The 22,791-nt window shown below is 38.7% G+C and overlaps 1 protein-coding gene across 3 annotated transcripts in view; it reads left to right on the top strand.

Annotated features, from left to right (window-relative positions):
- Positions 1–22,791, top strand: part of iglon5 (IgLON family member 5) — a 263,356-nt gene that overhangs the window by 79,202 nt on the left and 161,363 nt on the right. The window lies entirely within an intron of this gene.

Below are 22,791 nucleotides of genomic sequence, written 5' to 3'. Positions count from 1 at the left end.
ATTTGGAGTGATACGATTATGACTCATTGTTCAGTTACATTATACAAGAGTTCATTTAGAAATAAGAATAACTGTCATGTTTTTGTGTATGTATGCTGTGTTTCATTTTCCAGTTACATTACTATTTACATGTAACCTTAATGCAGATCCTTCTTTCTGTTTCCATTGTTTCGGTGGATGGGGGGTGGGGGCAGGGCCGGCCTGGGGCTTTCATTGCTCAATTTTAGCAACTTCTGCTGAAAAACCCTAAGGTGAGTGGGTGCATCCATACATGGCCTACTTAACTGAACTTTCCTCATTCTCAGCTCTGACATTTCTCTCCTCTAACATTTTACCATTACAATTTATTCAAATATATTCTTTATATTTTATATGTTTGAGTACTTGCTGTGTTTTAACATAGTATAAAATTAGTACAACTTCCCAACTGCAAAAAAACGTTACGACCTGTGTCCATTTTGCCACTAGGAGAGATTTATACATTTCTGAGATTCATGCTTACATTTTTACTTGCTCACAATGATCCTATAAATCAGAGAGCTGCTGTAAAATACATTTCTAGCTGTAAATGATAAAAAAAAAAGTCTCCTTCACAAGCCAAAACTATAAATTGGATATAGCAATAAAATTTGTTAAAGTAGCTGTGAAATGATGAGATTAAATTTATTAATCCCTTCAGGGAAATTCAAGGCTTTGTAATATTTCTCCTGTCACAGATAAAAAAAAATGACCCAAAATTATAAGAAATAACCAGTATGCTGTTATGTCAAAGATGTCAATGTACTGTTTTTCAGAGATATCTACAGCAGCTAGCATGCTAACCAGCTAGCTTCACCTTTTGTTACGTAATTTTGCAAAACTAGAAAGTGTAGTGATTCACTGGATTATCCGACCTGTGCTCCCTCCAAGATGACACTAAGAAATGCTAGTTTTGTTTTTTGGATTGATGACATGGATGTATAAAGACAACGGCAGAGTCTTGAGTTGCTACTACATTGTGATGTATGCTAGTACTGCTACCGCATTAACACACTAACTACATATATTTTTAATGCATCTTGACAAAGCAGTACAAAAATACACGTTTACCCTCTTTAGATGATGTTCTGAATTATATTGATGTGTAAAATCAAGTTAAACATGGTATATTGCTAACCTCAGTGCTACCAGACTCCCTCTAAAGCAGTAGCTAAATTAGCGCTTCATAGCAAAAACAAAAATGCAGATTATGTGCTTTCAATAAAATGGTTTAGAGCAAATAAACTAATCTACGTGTGTGTCAACAGTAGGTGGAGTTGTAGGAAAATTACACATGACAGTAGTAAACTGTTGTAGAAGGAGAATATTGAAATTTTGTTTTCTATGTAACATGGTTATACTATCTATTTTCATAGGTGAGATAGAATTAATTCAGTCCACACACCTGATATATTACTGGACAAGTTTTCACATTTCATTTGAAATTCTGGGAAGATGCAGGACTGTTGAGTGGTCAGCTGATCAGTCATATAAATTAAAAGTTTGATATATCAGAATTAGCTTGAAAAGGGTGTTATGATTTCACCTTATGGACATTTACTCTTTTTCAAAAACAGAACCAACCAACTGTGTAACATGTAAGTAACTGCAGTTTTTCATCTTTTCATGGTCATCAGATATGACCCATTTGGACGTTCAGAGGCTCCGTAGTGAATGTGGAAACACTGTCATCTTCTACAACATTGATTCACCAGTAAAACTCATGGAGCTGGATAAATGACAGTGGATGGACACACTTATTTTTTTTACATTCAGTTGTTGATATCTTTGCTGAAAAAGCCACTTTTTCTTCACTTTGTTCTTTTTCTGATATAATAACCCTCGACCTTAATTTGAGCTTTGATGAACATCTACATGATCAGCAAATTAAATAGTGAAAAATAACTTATTTCCTCTAAAAAATGCAAAAAAAAAAAAAAAAAAAAAAAAGAGGATAATATTGTAACAAATGGTGGGTGATATTTTACTTTTTTAAATGGAATTATGCATTTTAAAACGTTTCCCTGTGGTCTACATAAACTGTAAATGCTCTGCTTGGGTCTGAATTCTTCATTAATTCAACTCCATAGGTCCATCTTCAACCCTATTTCAGAGTAATGACACCAGAAAGGTCGTTTTTAGCGCTGGCCCTTTAAATGCAAATGACCCCACCCCCTCCAGGTTGTTGACTGTGCTGCTCTGTCCTGTTCAGCCACTTGTGTTTGTTAATACAACCAACAACTGAACATTTTAGGTAACTGGCTCGAAGTTTGGACATATTTTCAGTTTTTACTACAACCGCTGCTGCGGACAAACAATTATGTCATACTCGGAGAGATGCGTCTTAATGGGTGAATTGAGCGATTTTCATCAGAAATGATGGTAACATCAGGTCCTGCAAAGTATAGTAAAAAAAAAAAAAAAAAATAAGAAAAGAGGTAACATGTTAAAATACCAAAACCACACAATAACAGAAACAGGCAGATGAAAATAGCAGTACACTAACAACTCTGGGTTTTCTTGTTGTCTGAACAGAGTAAATAAAAGTAAATTGCTCCCTCTGTGGATAGTAGGAGTTAATTTTCACTACTTAATCCTCTGCGGGGGTGCTAGAGCCTATCCTAGCTTATATCAGTGGAAGGCATGGTACAGCCTGGACCTGCTGCCATTTCGTCACAAGACTGACATATAGAGACGAACAACCATTCACTCCCAATTTAGAGTGACCACTTACCTCATTAGGTGTATGTCTAGAGACTGTTGGAGGAAGCTGAGAGAACCCATGGGGAGAAGATGAAAACCCCACATACAGAGGCCCACACTGGATGATGCTGGGTTCTACAGCGAGACGATTCTGGCAAAAATATGAATCATTGTTTTTTTTTTTTTGCTTAGAATTGAGATCATGATTCTCTAGCACGATGTTTTTCACAAAATGTTTATTGCACCGCTGTCAAGGAAAATGGGTTCTTTTACCTCTGATTCATGTCTTTCATATCACTCCGCAAGTAGTTCGGTCACTTATGGTCCCGGTTGCTAAGCGACGTCAGCTGATCTGTGAAAGTTTGCAGCGCAAAGAAACTTCCCAGCCGGCACAATGGAATTTTTTTTAATCTAAAATTTTTGGAGAGGGTGAGACTTTTGATTCTTGGTTAAAGGCCGAGGTATCGTCACCGGCAAAGAAAAGAAAAGAAGAAGAACAACGCTAAAGTCAGAGAAGTGAAAGTGAAAAGATGACAGAAAAGAAGACTGACATGAGATTAACACCGCCAGATGCGAACCTTTATTGGGCACGAGTTTCGGTGGGTGACCCTGGCCACTACCACTGGGGTTTTCATCCATTTCACTCTTTCACTCAGACGTTCCTTCGCTGTAATTCACTCTTTCTTCACTCAACTGCAGCCGACAGCAGCAGGCTCACATGTTGTAAAGACGCTTTACCATTGGTTGAGGGAGGAGGTGGCGGCGGTTCTGCATTTGTGGGCAATTGTTTTTAATGCTTAAGAATCGTCGGTGTTTAGAAATGAGATCGCGTACATGTGTGAATCGAGATCTTTTAACGATTAATCCTGCAAACTCACTGGGTTCACTACATCCACGTGACTACCACTATAACTTCTTAAGCCGATCGTTACTTTGAGTGTTGCTTCATCACAAAAAGCTGCGGTGATATCTGATGAAACAGAGGAGTATTTGACAGTGCATGTCTTAAGTTTTGTGAATCTGGTCTAAATCCCTGCAAGACTTCTTTGAACACCAAAGGGAGCTGTGTGTGGTCAGCGAGGTGTAAAACATACTCTGATGTGTTGCAAAGCAAAACCCACGCTTTCTTATGCGGTTTCTCGCTTTAAAAATTGGTGCATCGCAGTTTGGGATCATGGGACACAGCTGGGGACAAAGAAAACTGAGTTGGCTCTGATTTGCTGTGTTATATACATACCGAGCTCAGTTCTACCTGGCACTGCAGAAAACTAAAGGCGGTGGGATGAAAAATGCAATGCAGCACTTTGATCCATTTTCAGGTGTGTCACGGCCACATGGTGCTACTGTGATATAAATTGCTGGAAAGGTACAGCAAATAAATAATAAAAAACAAAGTCGCTAGACCACATTTGAGGTTATAGGATTGTAATTTAACTCAATATTCACACAGAGGACAAGGTAACAAGCATAAAATCCCCTACACCTGGCTGTGGCGCGTGTCCAACTGGCTGTCGGTAGCGTGGAGTCGGCAGCAGCAGGCTTGCACTAAAGCGACATGCCACATGCTTTTTTTCTCTGCTGGTGCTACTCCCATTGAGACTTATTGTTTTATTCTGTCACTTATTCGCTTCATGGCCGCCTTAATCTAATGCAATTTAAGCCACTTACATTTTTCATACAGCGCGCATTAGTGAGTTAGTACCAGCTGAGTGGGCCACATTCAGGACTTTCCTGAAGGACATTGTCACTGTTACATGTTCTCTCATTTCGGGACTTATCCGCCTTCTTCCTTTTATTCCCTCTTTTCTTTTTTTTTTCCCCCTTTCCCTCTGTCTGGCCTCTAGTGTGGAGTGGATGCAAGGGCTACTTCATGCTGGGGCTCCTCAATAGGTGGCTCAAAATCCATTTGCAGACTTGAATGACCTGGTTCTACTCCAAAACACAGCCTTTTGTTTTTGTGACTTTTTTTTTTTCTCTTTTATTGACTGGACAGTATATCACACTGCATGAGAGGAGAGGCCCAGAGTGAGGTGCTACTGGAAATAAAGACAAACATAAATCTCTCAGTGGCTCTCTTAAGCTGGAGGATAATGCTATCTTGTAAATGACAGAGTTGTGGCTTAACATTAGCATCACATATACAGTATCTGCCAGAGCGCAGATAACGACTTGTGTGTTTGCATGCGTGGGTGTGCCTTTTATTGGTGAGTGTTTATGAGCGTGTTTTGCGCTGATGAGCATGTTCAACCTTGTTCTGAAACCCTCCCCTTGCTCACATAAGACAGCTTGTTAACTTATGGGATGGCAGTCCAAGGCCAGACCCCTCTTTATATTCAGTATTCGATATTACATAATAGTTATGCGTATTTATAAAGTCATGTGGATTTAGAAGCTCAGGTGAGAAAATCCTTTCAGTAGCGAGATGCATTAGACAGAAATAGGCAGTGCTTCATCTGAATGATACTTATTTATTTTCTTTTGAGTATTTTGTGATTTGTTTGATACTAGACTGAGAAAAAAAGTTGTTGAAATTTATTCAGATACATTAAGGCTTAGTGCTTGTGTAGCTGAAGTATCTAAAGTACATTATTTAACGCTATTTCATTCTGAAATAAGACGTATTTACAACCCCCACCTTTCAAGGTCCAGAATCCAAGTTTTCAGTGCAGGATTGTGTGTTTGTGTTGAAGTGTGTTTTAGGCTTGAAGTCAGATATTTATTGATGTTAGCTAACTCAACTCAGCTACACATCTGATTAAAATTACACTCTTTCTCATCAGAATGTCTTACATTGTTGAAAATGCTTTCCCATTTTTCTCCAGTTTCTTTGTCTTCTGATGCTGAGGAGTGTGGTATGACTGCACACTGATGGAGTGAATTCTGCCGAAATGTACATTATTGTACAATACAGTAAATTATCTATGTGAGCCATTAGAGTTCCGCTCATTCCCTGTTGTACTGATGGAGTGTATTCTTGGGAAGTGCATCATAGTGATTTAACTGTGTGAGACATTACCGTTGTGGTAATTCCATCTTCAGTGTGGTCATTCTTTCAGTTTTGTTTACAATGCACACTGCGCGGCCAAAAAACCCTTACACACTCAGTATTAGGTTGGACCACCTTTAGCTCCGATTACTGGATACATTAGCTGTAGTATGTTGATGTAGCAGTGGTGATGCAATATCACAATGAATGTCACTATGTTAATTTCCATCAAGAGCAGTGTTTTTCAACCTTGGGGTCGCCTGAAATTCAAATGGGGTCACCTGAAATTTCTAGTAACTGATAAAAATAAATAAATAAATAAATAAATAAATAAATAAAATTTATAAAAATATATATGGTGGGTTGAGAGAGACAATCCCAATTCATTAAAGACATGACAAACTCTGAAGTTGAAACTGAATTTCACAGTCTATTTCACGGCCATACTGGCAAAAATTCGCAACTCCTAGAACTTCGGAACATTTTTTTTATTTACTCCAACTTCTTGATTCCCATTGTTCTGAGTTGAACTGATTGAAGATGCATGTAATTAACTGCTGCATGTGTGTTGGGCTGAATGTTCTTTGGTCATTCCTCACTGGGGGCTGCAAAGTCAGCAATAAGTGGTTCCTAATTTCAGTAAAAATTGTTGAATTGGAACGGGTGGAAGTCGACTAACGTTACTTTCATTGCAGCTTAATCACATTTAAACACAATAAAGCAAACAGGTTTATGGCAATGTTACTTAAGACCTACCATATCAGATTTAATACCTTTTAAAGACTCTTTTAAGGTATTAAATGCAGATTTGTAAATTTAAGACTTTTTACGATTCTGCACCACTGGACTCATCAGACCATATGACCTTTTTCCATTGAAACACAGTCTAATCTTGATGCTCTTTATCAAACTGTTGGATGTTCAAGAAATGAGGAACTACTCACTGCATCAGTTAGGATTAAATATTAATCACTGCAGTAATTCTGTAATTATTGAATGGAAGACTTTTGATCAAGGAAGTAACTTTTATTTTTAACCAAACAGCGTATTCGTGCAACATCAAAATACAAATTACTTGCATTTTAACTAGGTACATTTGTAAAGACCAGAGTTTTGTTTACATTTTATCAGCACTTGCCCATCTCTGGTTTCAGATAATATTCAGCTTCTCAAATGCTAACAAATAAAATAATGTATTTATTATTGGTGATGATTTATTGGCCTTGTAGCCCATCAGTCTTTTCACCTCTGCTTTCTTGCATTTCCTCATTTTAGCTGCTTCCACCCTTCTCCTCCATCCCATTGGTCTATCATGGCATCGTGGCAGTTGTCAGAGATGGAGGAGCGTATTCTGGCTGTGGAAACTCACATCGATCCGCTTGCCTGCAGTCCACACCCAAACCTGCTGACTCCCAGCAGAAAATAAAAGGAGACAAAAAAAAAAGTCAACCCTCAGCTCTTTTCTTTCCTTCCCACCCCGCTGTTATCACAACCATCAAAATACAGGTCACTGCTGCACTCTTTGGTCCCCTCTTCCTTCTCTGCGATCATACCTGCCATTTTCCATCTCACCCTTTTCTCTCCCAGCAACACATCTCTAACAGTATACCGGATGTGAGCTTCCCTTGTGTTTGCTTCCCTGTTCAGCATTTTATTTTATCCAATAAGACCCAATTTTCCATTTCCCATCCCTATATCTGCTTTACACCCATCTATCTTAAAGCCGTGCATGTTTGCATCTGCTCCTTTCTGCTTCCCTCTGCACATCTATTGCTCTCTGTACACAAACACCGTGGATGAAACACGAACACACACTGATCCATTGCTCTGTGTCTCTCTTCCCTGCTGTTTGGAGCTCATATTGGGGGCTCAGTCATAGGGGATTAGCCACAGACTTGATCAGAGCCTCTGCGGTTGCCAAGGTTGAATCCGTGGCATGAAGATTTACATCAGACTCTTAATATCACACATGTTGGAGTCTTGTGCCTGATGTCTACATTTCACTTTTATGTGACTGCCCATTATGTGCCGGGCTTCAAATACGACTGCCCACACTCAAAGACATTTCAATGAGACGCCTGTATCCAATGCTACATTGTAGTCTGAACAGGGTGTTGTGTGGTGTTAATCACACATCATCTCATCATTGTTCATTACCTGGTGCCCTTTAGGTGTCATATTATCCAAGTCAGCAGATATGTCAGAATGCATTTCCCAAAGCCTGTGAACGATATCACTGAATAGATGTTGACAATCATATGTAAATTAACAGAAGATAATTAACCCATTAAGACCCAGTGATACTTTTGTGGCAGTTCCCAAATTAATTTTTCCCTCTATTTAATCTGTTATATACCATACTTTCTGGGCTATAAGGCACACCGGAATATGAGCCGCACCTGACTATAAGCCGCGGCTGACTTTAAGTCGCACCTGACTATAAGCTGCAGGTGTCCACATTGTGACAAGAGATATTTACACAGAAGGATGGTAAACAGAAAGATTATTTAAATATTTATGTACATACCTTAACTGCTTTTTTGCAAACAGTTCCTGTAACACGGCAGTAAAACAGCAGGAACACGGCTGGTTCAAAAACCCAGAAAAGTCATTGATCTCTATCTTCATCTTCCTTCTGCGCATTGAAACCACTGCAGTCGTCTTCTTCAGTGTCGGAGTTGAACATCCTCAAAGGCTCCGTCACACACCTTCTACATCTCTCCTCCGTTGTTGCTCAATGGCACTTCCGTGCTACAGCTGTATTTCCTTCTTACACAGACACATCGATTGCTTTTAACTTAAAAGCAGCAAAATATGCATTTCTTCGTGTGTTTTCCATGATGAGGGTTTGTGCATGACACGCAAAATGACTGTTAAAAGTTAAGATTAAAACTTCTCCTCTTCGCATCACCTGTCTGTCTCACTTTTGCGCTTCCTGCTAGAGCGCCCCCTGGTGGCCGTTAGCTGGTGTAAATCTATACTCGAGCTGCATCGCTGTATAAGCCGCAGGGTTCAAAACGAGAAAAAAGTAGTGGCTTATAGTCCAGAAAGTACGGTAAGTGATTTATCACCATTTATGATGATATTATCCTGTATATTTTGTATGTTCCACTGTAAATCATGTATTTTCCTGTATTTAAATTCCTAAAGCAACATGGTGGTGCAGTGGATAGCACTTGTGCCTCACAGCAAGAAGGTCCTGGGTTCGATTCTGACATCAGTTGACGGGGGTGGAACCTTGTTGTGTGGAGTTTGTGTGGGTTCTGCTGCACGAGGTTACAGTGAGACTGACCGCCTGTGAGTGCTTTGGGATGGGGGAGGGGCTTATAGCAGCACCCACAGCTCATTGAGAACAGTAACTGCTGTCAAGTTACAATGCAACATTTTTTAAATTTTATGCAGGGATTATGAAATCATGTGAGCCCCACATATTTTGCGTGGAAATGTACTATTATATGCACCCTTTTTGAAAAAATGTGGATCCCTTCATAATGTGGGCTATTTGCTTGATTATGCATTGAAATATGCAATCCCATAATTCCGTTTTTTTTGGAGGGACTGTATTTTTTTGATTTATCACTTTTTTTTATAATATTGTCCTCCATATTTTGCATTTTTTCCCAGTGCAAATCATGTATTTTGTAAGATTTAATTCAGACTCAGATTAAAGTTGATGCTTATTATATCAAAAACAGAGAAAACTGAAAAAAGTGACATTTTCAACAAATCTCTCATTAACTGAACATAAAGCCAGTGTGTCCATCCACTGTCATTGATCCAACTCCATGGCTTTTACTGGTGAATCAATGTTTGTAGAAGATGACGGTGTTTCCACATTGACCACAGAGCCTCTGAACGTCCAAATGGGTCATATCTGATGACTATGAAAAGATGACAAACTGCATTTCACATCAATTATTTACATGTATTCATAGAATTAGTGGTATTAAATATTTTAGAACAGTAGCTTTTGGTTGTCAGTGGATGATTGGGTCTTTATGGGCTTTTCCATATGATAACACATTCACACGATGCCACTCAAGTATCCGCGACCAGTTTTAACAATTGTATTTTTTTTATTCAACACCACTTTGAAATCTTTCATGGTTAAATATTTGAAGAGCTCTATCTCAAAGAGAAAGTTCACATTTTTTCCCCCATGAATCAGTTTCTAACTCCACTGCTGTGCACTCTGTGTGTACATGAGCCCCAGAATATCCAACAGTTTTATCTTTTTTGCTGAAAGGAAGGTGTGGTCTGTGGAGATGAACATATATTTTTGATAAGCTCAAGTCACTTTGATCTATTATTAAACTGTCAAAAGAAGCTAATCACCAGTTAGGACTAGTCTCACAGTAGAGTTGGGTTCATGTCTGTTTTTTTTTTTTTTTTGTAGGAGCTTAAACTGCCCTGGTTTATGCTGAATTGACAATAGTCATTATGACAAGTTGGGTCAAATTAAAAAGTGACCCACATCAGCAACTTCAGCAGTAAATCCGTCTTGTTTTCTGTTAGTAATAAGCAACATGACAACGTGATAAACAGACTAACAGAGCCGCTAGTGCCCGATGAGCCATGAGCGCTTTACCGCTGAGCTGAGGCCGACAACATGAAGATCACATTTCAGACGAGGGAGTGAAGAAGATGCTGATGGCACACATTATGAGTGTGTTTACTGGAAAGATTATGTGTTTTATTTTTTTCTTTTGGTTATGATAAGAGGTGACATGGTAACTTTATGCCCCATCAACACTAATGGGGATATTTTCTAAAAGAGTTACTTTTTTAGCCTCTTCTTGATACACAAATCACATTGGAGCTTTCAGAGTGAAGATATTTTTAAAACTTTGTTTTCCTGTGTATCCCTGTGGATAGGGTAAACTTAGATGAGAAAACAATGCTATTACAAGCCAATTCAGACTAGTTTCTAATTGCTGAAATGTCAAATATTGGTGTATAAATCAGCAGAATACATTTGGGAGGTGGAGCAGGTGGAGTCATGCACTGGTGAAATCCAAATAATATAAACAATACAAAATTTCAACAACACAACCAACGCTTAAGGTTATGGTTAAAGTTTATTACCTAAGTTGCTGTGGTGCGGAACTTCTTGCCAGAATAAAGTCACTGCAGACACTAGTTTGTCTGAGTGTTTGTACCAGGCAGTTACCTTGTAAACACAGATCCTTTATAAAAGGTTAAGATTAAGTCACTTAAATTTAGTCTCTGTGTTTTGTTCATCATTACACATATGGGACTCCTATTTTTTAGGGCATTTCACTGCACGTGCCTCACCCGGGGGCGTGGTTTAGGGTTAGTGTCAGTGTTAGGGGATAACCGGATTATGACACCGCGCTGACACAAGAACCCGCAACAAACACATCATTGACGCACGATGTAACCCCGCCCCTGATGCAAAATGCCCCCAAAAAATAGGAGTCCCTTATACATACAGCACTTAGCACTTTAGTAGCAGTGAGCTCCCATTTAAGACACTCAGGAACCAACTCAAGATCTTCATTAATGCCTAGGTCAGTGTTTTGGTCAGGACCCCATGTGGGGTTGTCTGGAATTCAAATAGGATCACCTGAAATTTCTAGTAATTGATGAAAAATAAAAACTTTCTAATAAAAAAAAATATATGGTGAGTTGAGAGAGACAATCCCAATCCATAAAAGACATGACAAACTCTGAAGCTGAAACTGAAGCACTGTGGTACTGTGTATCTTTCAGATGTTCATTGTGGTCGGTTTCAGATGCTGCACAAAGTGAGAATTTTATTCTCACTTTGTGCAGTAATCTACACCTGGCTTTTCTGCCTCCGTCCATAATTATATACATTACACAGACTAAATGTTGTCTAAAATTAATGTTTATTTGCAATATAGTATAGCAAACTATTATATGATCAAAAACAAAATAATTTTAGCAAAATAAATGTCTGTTATGAATGTCTGGGGTTGCCAGAAATTTTTGATGTTAAAATGTGGTCATGAGCCAAAAAAGGTTGGGAACCACTGGCCTAGGTCAAAGGCACTGACAGGAAAATTATCCTTTGTACGCCTGGTTTTGTCGGTGGGGGAAACCTGCACCTTTACTGGGAATCAACACAGAACCTTTGAGTTTGACGAAGTGCTAACCACTACACCACTGAAACAAATGAAATGGAGGTCATGAAACAGTGGAAGAAAATATCCATTTAGAAAAACATCTTTATTAGTGTTGACAAAGAATCAGTTAAAAAAAAAAAAAAACCTAAAAATGGACCAAAATGGCAACATGTTGGATTTGAAGCTGATGAAAGAAGTGCGTCAAAAACACTGCAGAAGAACAGTCCTAGACCTTCAGTATCTCCACAGTTTCTTAGACACCACACTTGTGCTGCTTTGCTCACGCTTTCTCCTTTCAGTCTGTGTGGTGCATTATTGCTACGTAGCGGACTGGAGTTGCTGCTCTCCCATTTCTTCCACTCGGGAGTGTCTACTAAGTGAAAATGTGATGTGTATTGGTAAAACTCAGCATACTGGTTGGGTGCTGCCTTTGGCTTCATATCAAAGTGATTCAGTGGTCATGGGAAAAGTTTAGTCTATGTCAGCAGTGTGTTATGTTCTTCAAAGCAGAAAGACATAGGATCTGTAGAATTCCTCATATTGTGCGGGTCTGTTCGGGCGTTTTCACACAGCGTACTCCAGTTCGTACCGTACTTGGATATGTTTGAACCTTTACTGCAGATTTTGCGTTCACATGTGCGCACGAATAGGTGTTACAGGGCCGAAACAGTAGGTGGCAGTGTGGAAGGAATTCTGTCACTATCCTACAAACACGGAAGTCAGAAGAAGACAAACCCTTACCTATCTGTTAGCCCATTTGAAGCAAAGAGAAGCATTGACCTTCGTTGTCCCTGATTTGTCACTGAGTGGTTCGGTCTGAGGCTTTTTCAGGAGACAACAGGAGCGCTGTCTATGGTCTTGTGGTGATTAACCCACGTCCGTTGTCGGAGTGGTGATGTGGCGGTGGTCACTTCCGGACTTAGGCACGGATCGCATTCACATGGCAACATACCGTGCTGGAGTACGGGTAGTCCAGACCCAGGACTACCTTCTCAACTGGACTCGGGCATGGTACTTGTGTTGTAAATAGTTAAGAAGAAAAACACAAACTCATAACTGCTCGTCCAGGAATATCTCTCCCCTCCTTTATTTGACAATGGGTTTCATACAGGAGCGTTTGCACATCCTTACTGCCATAAAAGGAACTGACCATTCACTGCGTGCGTGATACACTCTTGTGCTAAATAAGATGTTATATTATTAATGACTTTGTTTTGAACATGGCTTTGGTGGGAACTTCCTTGATTCCTATTCCCACATCAAATTTCCCTAATCAGTGCCAAGTCACTGGAAATTAGACACAAACACACAATTTACCAGAAGTTACTCAACTTCATGAAATAAAGACTTCATCAAAATACCACACTTGAGCACAGAACGGTTGCATTCACATGGATAAAATTAAGTGGACTTTTGGGTCCAGCGTACTCAGATATGGACTCGAGTACGCTGTATGAAAACGCCCTCAAACACTGTTTCCCCAGCTTGATATGGACTCAAGGGACAAACAGTATGGAGAGCAAAAACCTTAACAGCAGATAATTTTTTTGACGTCTACAGTGTTGCAGATAATCTAGGAGCAAAACAGACTTTTTTTTTTTTTAATTAGTACCATTGCATTGCATTACAGTTGTAACATGTTGAAGTTGTTACCCTCTGATACTGACATCTGTCTTTGATCCAGAGGCTCAGATATGATGCATTGCATATTTATTGTCCAATAAGCAAGGCGGGAGCACATTACACATTCAGTTTTCCATCATAGGGCTCTAATTTATAGAGCATTTTCATCAAAGCTTGTGCCAAACTGCCAGATCAATGGCCTCATGTCTCTTGAAGTAGAATGATATTAGACGATAGGACAATCAGTAACAATTCAGCTTGCGTCTGTTTACAGTTTGGTATGTAGCCATGCTGTTTCGATGCCAGTGCCAATGAGTTGACAGTGAGAGGGCTAAGAGCTTTCCATCTCCCTACTGGGATAAGACAGATCTGATGCACTCCTTCACTTGGCTGATGTCAGTATCATTAGAAAAAATGAATCACCATATTGCGCTGTCTCTGCCTCGGCATTTCATGCATGCAGGAGGAGGCGTCTATTGGCAGAAACCAGTGTATACTTGCTGTTATTTTGTTTTTTCATTTATTGACCTCTGTACAAGAACACACGCGATGAGCTCTCCAAATGCAGTAAAAAAAAACAAAAAAACCCTGTTTATTTACACAAATGAGTGTCCGTGTTCCTCATTAGGCCTCCAAACAAGGTCTTAATTAGTTAATTGGCTTATTACGCCGATTGCTCCCAGGGCGGCCGGTGTGGGTTGGCTGTCATTCACCAGAATACCCCACAAACAGACAAACAGGAGGGGGGAGGGAGAGTTGTCTGGACCAATAAGAGAAGAGAAAGGGATGAGACGCTGTGATAAAAAATGTGGCGTTTGCCGGTTGATTTAATAAAGTGTGTCAGTTCAGTGGCTCGCCATTTCAGAACGGAACGGTGGCAATCCCTCAGTCTGCCCTCAGTCTCGCAGTGGAACAGTGGGTGAGGGGTGACTTTCAATTAGCAGAGTGAGCCTAATTAATCAGTGAGGAGGTGATCTGTAATGGGAACCAGCAGCATCGCCCGCTCATCACTGTGACGGGGTGAGAGGTTTTACTGGTTCTGTCGCCATGTTGCGGTGACCTTCACTGCTACAGATGGGGACCCACAGTGTGCACACATGACAGCCCACAATCCCTATCACCCTCATTACCCGCCAATATGGTCGGAATTTCTCTCATTGTCATACATATTGCGAGTGACCTGTGCGTGATTATGTTGTTAACTACGTGGCTGACAGCAGTTTCCAGTGCAGCTCTGTAACAACTCCAACAGAGAGGTGTTTCCCAAACTTTCCCTTTTTTTTACTTTTAACCCATAAAGACCCAAACGTCCACCATCGACCAAAACCATCTACTGATCTAAACTGTTTAACACCTGTTGATCCACTAAACCTATCAGTATCTGCAAAAAAAAAATAGGTGTAAAATGCAGTTTGTCGTCTTTTCATGGTCATCAGATATGACCCATGGGGACGTTCAGAGGCTCCATAGTTACCATGGAAACACCGCCATTTTCTAGAACATTGATTCACCAGTAAAACCCATGAAGTTGGATCAATGATAGTGGGTTTATGGTCAGTTAATGATTTGCTGAAAATGTCACTTTTTCTTCAGTTTTCTCTGTTTTTGATACAATAACCATTAACTTTAATCTGAGCTTTTATGAACACCTACATGATCAGTAATGAAATATTACAAAATACATGATTTACACTGAAAAAATGCATTAGATGGAGGATGCTAGTGATAAATAAAAAAAATATACAGTCCATCCAGAAAAATGAGATTATGCAATTGCGTAATTCAATGGATAATCAAGCAAGTCATGCACATTATGTGGAGGTCCGCATTTTTTCAAAAAGGCCGCATTGTCACTGTAATAATAGCATATTTCTGTGCAAAATATGCAGGGCTTGCATGATTCACAATCCCCACATTTTTCCGACGACCAAAAGCATCTACTGATCTAAAATGTTTAATACCTGTTGATCCACTCATCCTTTAAATGCGTGTAAATAATTGGTGTAAAGTACAGTTTGTCATCTTGTCATACTCATCAGACATGACCCATTTGGACGTTCAGATGTTTCGTGGTCAATGTGGAAACACTGTCATCTTCTACAACATTGATTCACCAGTAAAAATGGAGTTGGATCAATAACAGTGGATGGACACGCTTGGTTTATGTTCAGTTAATGATAGATTTGCTGAAAATGTCACTTTTTCATCAGTTTTCTCTTTTTTTGATAAACTAACCATCAACTTTAATCTGAATCTGAATTAAATCTTAGAAAATATATGATTTACACTGGAAAAAAAATGCAAACTACAGAGGACAATACCATAAAAAAAACAGTGATAAATCAAAAAAATACAGTCCCTCCAGAAAAACGAGATTATGCGATCGCATAATTAAATGCATAATCAAGCAAATAGCATACACTATGTGAGGGCCCGCATTTTTTGAAAAGGGCGTGTGTTCACTGCAATAATAGCATATTTCTGGGCAAAATATGTGGGCCTCACATGATTTATAATCCCCGCATTTTTCTGCATAAAGTTTAAAAAATGTTGCATTGTAACTTGACAGCAGTTGCTGTCCTCAACGAGCTGCAGGTGCTGCTATAAGCCCCTCCCCCATCCCAAAGCACTCACAGGTGGTCAGTCTCACAGTAGCCTTGCCTCACCAAGATAATTTTCATTTGTTCCAATGGCAGATTTTTTTTGCTTAATTCAAGATTTTTTTGCCTAATTTAAAGCTATACCTACCGATGTGGCATTTCTCACAGCACTTGGTAAAAGTTTGAACATGAACAACCCGCCTCCCTCCAAAGCCCCGCCCGCTCATCCCAAGTTGTCAGAAATGGACGCATAGTCAGAGCCCCGTTCGGCACTATTTGACGCAGGGGGTACCCCTTCTGCGTCGGATTTCGACGCGGAGGGCAGCCCGATAGAACTGCATGGAAATCCCTCAGTGTCGTTGCGCTCTGATGCTCCCCTTCTCTTACCTGATGCGCGTGATGGAAGCGAAGGTGGAAGTGGAGGTCCGGTCCGCTTCAGCGTGTCCGTGGACCCCTCCCTCAGTAATCAGATACATCATCCACCTGCCACGGCCCCTGTTCCATCAGTAGACCCTGAATTGAAGGGTCTGGTCTGTGCAGCACTGGGTCAGTGTCTTCAGCTGATGAGGTGCCCAGCACGCGCACTGTGAACACGCGGCCTCCGCGAATTTTCCGTGGACATTTGAGGTTTCATAGTCCATACATTTATCGTCTTACATAATCCTACACTGTGTGACACCATCTACATGTACCTGAATCGGTACTGCGGTCATAAAAGCTGAGCTTTATGCAGACCTGTTCAGTCCAGTACAGCTGACTTCCGGACTTTAACTCCATCCTTCATTCATCAGACTCCTGTTTGTTGCCCTTAGTTGTTGTTTCTGTTTATAAATCCGTTTTTCCCTTCCACATGTGCATGTCAGTTCTATCCATACACATCCTAAACAGTAGACTGTGGTCAGTGACAGGAGAAGCAGCGCGAGTGAAGCGTCAGATTCAGAGGGACACATATGGGATGCGGAGACGGCGATAATGGATCGGATGCAGGACGGCCTTAATGGATGATTAACAGAAGGCTCAGCCAAGTTCGGCCAATTATTTCATTCGGACCGACTAAAATGATTGATCAGACTTTTATCAGAACTACATAGAATTAAACATTTTTGAGTTTCAAAACCTGGTGGATTTCTTTTATATTTTAGTTTGACACATGCTTATTAGGAGCATTTTAAGATGACAAAAGAAAAGTGTAAAAATGCCACATCATATGGTATAGCTTTAAGCAAAAAAAAAAAAAAAAATCTGCCAATGGAACAAGTAAAAATTATCTTGGTAAGATTTCTTGAAATAAAATTTTCAAGATCTATTGTCTAAAAATAAGTTCTTATATCTCACTGCAAAGTTACCCTTTAGGTGATTATGTATTATTTTAAGTATGACAAGATATTTTGACTAGAAATGAGAAAATTACACTTGATAAGATTTAGATTTTTTCCAGTACATAAAAACCCTACATATTCCATTGCATAATCACAGACTTTTGCCCACATTTTTTTTGGGAGGGACTGGTAATAAAGGTCCAATCTGTAACTCTAATGTATGTTTGTGTCATTAAATGAATTTTGCATTGGAGTCTGTTTGTGCTGGGAGTTGATGTAGTTATCTCACTAAATGAGACCATATCAATTCATTTAGGTTATAAATGCTAAAATGAAGCTTGATGCTCTTGCTTTTTCCTCTCATCAGTAAACCAAACAAAATATACTTTTTTTTTCTTCTTGGGATTCAGTGTCCTAACCGATCAATGCAATCCAAACACACAGTGCTATCAAAAACACGCTGCTTGTTGCAAGTCTTTTCGAATTGTTTTTATTTAGTTGGCAACCTGCAGAAAACCTCTCTTGTGAACAACCTGTGGGTTTGATAACCGAATGGTTGGAAGAGCGTGCAGTTAAGTCCTACAATTTAAAAGACTGAGACATTTATAGGACGGCTGCTTCTTAAACCTCATAATAGGGATGTTTCAAATCAAACATTGTTGTTCTTATTCTAATCCTACATCGTCTGCCTTGCCACTCAATGGACCTGTTGGGGTTTACACATCACCCTCATAAAAAATGCATCCGTTTTTCTTGTTAGTTCAAATGGCACGGCGTGTTTACTTTGTCTCGACAAGCTACATCTTGCAACTGTGTGAGTGTCCTCTCCAGAGAACAGTTGGTTACTTGTTGCAATGACATATGTTCATGTTGAGTCACATAAACGGTAGAAGTGTACCTGCAATGTGCACCACCAGGGAAACTCCCAGGAGGAGAACAGGATTTATGATACACTAAGTTGTGTAAAAGAAAACGAAGTCAACCAAATTTTTCCAACATGTTGCATTTGTTCACACTGATGCTTTTTCTTCTATTTACAACATTTTAAAACCAATATTAGTCTTTATTTGAGCCTTACACTGTATAAATTACTGTAATGTTATTTGGGGCAACGCTTTTCCCCTTGAGAAAGTTAGACATGCCATAGTAAATATTCCCACAGATGTTCTTTACTACAGCTACAATCTTCTGCAGTTCATTGAATCTTTTACAGCACTTATTTAAGCATGTAATATTGCATATATACCCAATGACAGACTGTGTGACCTTACTCTTTTATACTTCCCTCGGCCACTGAAAAGACTAGGGAAGAGAATATTTTAAAAAAAACGTCAAGTTAAATGTACAACCTTCTGTGTGGTTTGTGCAGGTCCTCAGGTGTGGAATGAGATCGATAATACTATAAAATGTAACTCTCTGTGCCTGTTTTCAAAAAGAGCTTAAGGCAGCTGGATATCTGGAGGGCCTCTACGTATAAGCTACTGAAGTATTTCAAGTGTGAAAATCAGAAACAGCCGTTTACCTCAACATTTAGTCTGCTTCAGATCTCAAGTTGTACTTTTATGTATTATAACTCTATTTATTTGTGAGCTATTTTAAGCCATGTTAAATTGATGGTATTATTGTCGATTTAACTCTTTAAAACCTGACGTGTCAGTGCTGACACATGCTGTGCACATACAGTTTGGATGGCTGTAACTCTTTCACTGTTTGTGCAATTAGAAAAATTCCAACAATTTCTGAAACCTGAGTCATTGCACTTTATAGGTTTTATTGGGTCATTACAGTAATTTCACTCACATCCGTACTAGAAGCTGGAGAAGAACCCATTTTAGCAGTATTATAACATGCAGTAAATTGTAAATGATGGCTAGATTTTGAAAGATCTGGAAAAGAGTGCTCTGGAAAAATGGGCAAATGGACTCACTCACAGCATATTTTCTAACCTTTTTATAGTCAAAATAAGAAAAAAAAAAGGTAGACCATTTTAGGCTCAGGGTTTAAAGGATTAACCCTATAACGCCAAACGTATCATATTTGATACATGAGTTTTGAAGCCCTCTACATGATCAGTGTGCTATTTTTTTCTTGAAAAACCTGATGTATACAATTAGATACATGCAATACACAGATAATCCACCAGGGGGGTGGAATTCATTCACCAGAGGCCTTTCCAGTGACACTACAAGACTGTCAGGAAGCAGAACTTTGCCAATTTGGAAAAGGAATTACCAATTTGTTAGACATATTTGTGTTATAATATGTTTTTGTTTGTTCAAAAATAATAATATTTGAGCATTAAGACCTGATGTATCAAATATGATACAAAATTGAAATTCATACATGGAAATTTATATTTGAAAAAAGTGTTTTTTTGGTTGTCCAGAAGGACCAATAAAGGCTCCAGTTTCAGAGAAGTGGAATTTTCTGTCAGTAATTTAATGGTTCAGGCTTTACAGGGTTAAGCAGGAATTAAAACAGGTTGTAGAAATCCACGCAATTTTTGCCAAAATGAATGAGGGTTCAAATCCAGACTTTTTGAACTATTAGGGTCCAAATACACAAATATATATACCAAAGACTAATAAAAGTGGGTTTATAAAAATATGACCCCTTTAAGGAAAACAGTGCGATTTTAGTTTAATTATACTCTTTTGAAAACTTATTTATGAATATTGCATTCCCTTTCCCCAATTAGATTTGACTCCATCTGCATAATTCCTCCACTCTGGCCCTTTAAGATATTGAAGGGCTTCATAGGGAAATGAACTGTTAGTGTCTGTTGAAACATCTCTCAGGCAGGGTTTGTCTGACTTTGGATGATGCAATGGTTCTCAGTGGTAACATTTCAGCTCAGATGAGCTTCATTTTGCCTTCTAGCCTTTTCACTGTAAGCTGTGAATGTAATAAATTAATTACCCTAATGTGTGCATTGCATATTCACATGTTCAAGTCAGAAGGCATGTGGGAATACCCATGACAGCAGTACAGCTGTTTATACTCCTGGGTAAATGTATGTGGAGAGTGTGTGTGATGTTTGTGCATTCATATGTTTGAGGTGTGCACTTGAGTTACTGGGAATGGCGTGGGTGTTGATGGTGCATTCATATTGGCAGATCTCCCTCTTAAGGCTAAAATGTTTGCACTTGACTAAAAGCAGAACACCCACTCACACCCAGGCTTTTCATAACTAGCTGGCTGTTATACAAGTTGAATGCTGATGCTAGCAGCTCTGTGGGATCTCTCCTTTTCTTTCTGTTGCTCCCTCTTTTCCTTCTATGGTTATAACAGCATCATAGATCGGTTCAGGAGCAAAAAATTTCACAAATGGTGTTACAAGGGCGCAAATTATCGGCAGACGCGTTTGCTTTCAATTCATCACCGTTGCATTGTGTTTTGTTTAATTGACTGTGAACCTGCTGATGTGCATCCAGCTCATGTTCGGCAGAAGCCAGGCCTCGCAAATGAGTCTGGGGGGAAATAAGACCAGGCAACAAATTAGCCCATTTGCATGCATGTCACAGTCGTGCATTTTGGGGGCGACGCTGGAATGATGGACTTGATAGACAGCTGTAAAAGAGAAACGACCATGACTGAGATATTTAATGTGCAATGGTGATTTAATGGCAGCATCATTTCTTCTTCTCATTGGAAAACATCAAATTAAGAAAAAAAAAAAAAAAAAATCATCAGCTACGCGTTCATTTATCCTTCATTTGTTCATGTGGCGTAATGGATTGTTTATTTTGCTATACTTTATTGAGCTTATTCACAACTGAAAGCTTTTATAATCTTGTTGGTAAATAGAGCAGTCACTTTGAGCTGTTGTTTTTTATTTTTTATATGATAGTAGAATTTTACTTCTAATCTCCTGACAGATTTGATGGAGCTCAGGACGCATCATGTGGACAGTCCCATTTCTACAAACAAATTCACTCTTAAATACGTGGTCCGCGAGGAATATCTTTCAAGTCTGTTGTGTTGGAAGAAAAATAAACGTACAATTACCTTTATGTCCTGACTGAATCTGTTGCTGTTGGAGCAGATTTCAATAATTAAAGTAGTTGCAGCTGTTGTGGCAGCAGGCAAAAATTATGCAAATCCCCTCTTCTAAATTGCAGACAGATATCATTTGTGTTGAAATATTATAAAATTATATACATTAACCAAAGTGCAAGATACGATTTTATTCTTAAAGAGGATGTAGAAGATACAATTGTATGTAATCAATTGTATCAGCATAGATCGTTCTGTGAAACTCTGACTCCCCCAGGCTACATATATATGGATACTTCATTAGTTGCATTTTAATGCACATAAATCTATGTCTCAGATAGCAAGTATAAAGCAAAGAGGAATAGAAAAGTAAGTATACACCACTGCTCATAAGTTTCAGAACACCCACATTTTTATAGTTTTATTGAAATCTTAGCAGTTCATGCCCAACAAACCTGACCTGAAATGAAATAAAGGTAAGCTATAAACCGTGAAAAGTTAAAAAAGTTTAGTAGTAATAGTTTAGTTGAGGCTGAAAAATAATACAAATTTAACCCATAGAGACCCAAACACCCACTGTCGACCAAAACCATCTACAAATCTAAACTGTCGATCCGTTATTATCCGTAATTGGTGTAAAATGCAGTTTTTCACCTTTTCATCGTCGTCAGATATGACCCATTTGGACGTTCAAAGGCTCTGTAGAGAATGTGGAAACAACGTCGTCTTCGACAACATTGATTCAGCAGTAAAACCCATGGAGTTGGATCAATGAAAGTGGATGGAAATGCTTGGTTAATGTTCAGTTACTGATATATTTTACTGAAAAAAGTCACTTTTTCAGCAGTTTTCTCTGTTTTTCATATAATAATCCTCAATTTTAATCTGATCTTTTATGAACATCTACATGATCAGTGGCTTAAATTTAGGAAAATACATGATTTTCATTGAAAAAACACAAAAGAAATTGGGGGTAGGAGTACGCAAGTTTTTACTTCTTCCTACTCCTTTTCGAGCATGTATAATTTCCTTTCATTTATTTTATTTATCTTATTGTTATTATTATTATTATTATTATTATCATTATTATTATTATTATTATTGTTATTATTTTCTTTTGTTTATTTATCAACCTTTTATGTACCAGTACTTATATTTTGTTGGTTGATTTTTGTATTTTTTGTTTTGATTTCACTGTCTACATGTTTGAAATAAAGATTTCAATCAATCAATCAAAACAAAGAAGTTAATATTATAAATAAATGGTGATAAATAACTTAAGAAAAGTTAAATATAGAGAATGTCATATTTTAGAACTGCCACAAAACTCTCACTGGGTCCTTATGGGTTAAGGTCAGACAAAACTTATCTTTTTTTTTTTCTTCCTTTTAGCCTTTTGTCTGCATAGAAAATAAGTTTTTTGTCAAAGAAAACTG

The sequence above is a fragment of the Sphaeramia orbicularis genome, chromosome 16 (assembly GCF_902148855.1).
Source record: "Sphaeramia orbicularis chromosome 16, fSphaOr1.1, whole genome shotgun sequence".
In the NCBI taxonomy this organism is placed as follows: domain Eukaryota; kingdom Metazoa; phylum Chordata; class Actinopteri; order Kurtiformes; family Apogonidae; genus Sphaeramia; species Sphaeramia orbicularis.
Note: the sequence above shows the minus strand (reverse complement) of the source record. Positions and strands in the feature narration are given on the sequence as shown.